This window comes from Falco punctatus (assembly GCF_963210335.1).
Source record: "Falco punctatus genome assembly, chromosome: 5".
Classification (NCBI taxonomy): domain Eukaryota; kingdom Metazoa; phylum Chordata; class Aves; order Falconiformes; family Falconidae; genus Falco; species Falco punctatus.
The window spans coordinates 55,770,514-55,772,380 of NC_137584.1; the positions used below are offsets into that span (position 1 = coordinate 55,770,514).

Sequence of the window (1,867 nt, forward strand, 5' to 3'; positions counted from 1 at the left end):
AAGCTCCTCTTATGACCAGTGCAGATAGCCCAAATCAGGCCCATGAGGAAAATCTGGCAGCAAAAGTGCGCGTTATGTTCCTATGCCATGCAAAGCTACACTACATGTATAAAATCAATACTACATATCCAATCTGGGTTATTACCACCCTGTGAAATGTTTCTTCCATATATCACTTTATGCTAAGGAAGATAAGTAAAAGAACAACCCACTTAAATGCTAATTCACTCCAGTCTAAAGTAGGGAGGCATAAATCACTCTGTGGTTGTGGTCTGACACCTAACTTTATCCTGGGGGCTATTAAAAAAAACAGTGAGATAGGTTGCTTGTTCTTCCTGTAGACACTAAAGAACTACGATAAACAAACAGATGTTAAAGCAATAATAAAATTATTACTTAACATTCAGATTAAAGCTCACACAAAACAGATTGTTGCTGGTGATCCATAACCACACAGGAAACGGCAATCCTGCCTTCAAAAGAGATCTCAAACTGAAGGACAAAACAGGAATCCATGAAACTGACAAACCAGTAGGCCGGGCTGGGGCAGAAAAATTACCCAGGAAACTCAGAAAAGCAGAATCCTAACCAGCTGGGAGCAAAAGGGATTTGTTAAGGTAGCATCAGCTAGAGAACAAGGACTCGGATAAATGAGAGGGATATATACTACAGATGATGCATTAATAATTCTGCTCAAAATCATACTTGTGCCACTTTGAAAAATTCTGTCTACACACAATAGCAGATGGTCATAGTAAAGGCACAGATAATAATTAACAATGCCCCTTCTCAAAACAATTAGCTGAACAGGCACTGCTTCTGAATTCTACAGGTTGTCCCTCAAGCAAAAACTCCATCCCTCACCTTTTCTGAAATATTTATTAAAAAAAAATCAATGATGAAATTAATGAACTGTTTTCTAGATCCGAAAACAAGATTTTTCAAAATTCTTGACATAATGTAGATAACCTCAGACCCAGAGTAACAAAACCAGCTTCCATAGGAACACCATGACCATTAAGTTGTTATAGGATAAACCCTTTTTTCTTAATTGCATGCTTAATTCTATTAGCCTGATTTTCATACATGAACAGGTACACACGTCATTCCCATATTTGTACTTAAGTGGCTGATATTCATCAGTATTTAAGTCATCTGTTCCAGCAGAAAAAAATCATGATACACCTAGCTCATAAAGGAGAGATCTTTTATCATTTGACACCTACAGATCACAGTGAGATTAGGTCTCCAGGCACTGTTCCCATTTTAATTTGTTTATGTTTAGTATGTTTATGTTCATATCTTTAGTAACAAATCAATCTTTTAAGACAGTTTAACAGAAAGCTGCTGTAGAAATAGATGGTCTTATTCTGCAGGCATTTGGAACCTCTGGTGCTGGCACTAGCGTTTACATAGTCAGAGAAATGGAAAAGATTTGAAACAAAAACAAACTTTGAGGGGGGGCGGGGAACTGGTAGGTTTAGTATTCAGCCAGGTCGGACGCTTGCACTGACTGTAACTCCCAGGACAGAGCCGGGCAGGCGGGGAAAACACAAGCAGGCGATCTTCCAGCAACAGCCCACAAATAGGTTGAATCATTTTCCCCTACGATCCCCACAACCCCTGCTGTGAAATCCCCTTTCCATTTGATACGTGCCTACGTGTGCACGAGTCGTAGTTTTTACAGCCGTTAACGCCTGACGGACAGCGCAGCACAGCCGCGGCACCCCCCACCCGCGCCAGCGCGACCCACACCCTGCCCGCGGCAGCGGAGGGCGCCCGGCCCGCGCTCAGACGGCAGCGACGCCCCGCGCCCGCCCTGTTCGCTTCGCGTAACACCGCCTCGCCGCCGCCTCCGCCTCCTCAC

General features: G+C 43.0%; 1 protein-coding gene across 2 annotated transcripts in view; it reads right to left on the reverse strand.

The window, feature by feature from the left end:
• AKAP7 (A-kinase anchoring protein 7) overlaps positions 1-1,867 on the reverse strand; it is a 116,646-nt gene that overhangs the window by 86,538 nt on the left and 28,241 nt on the right. The window lies entirely within an intron of this gene.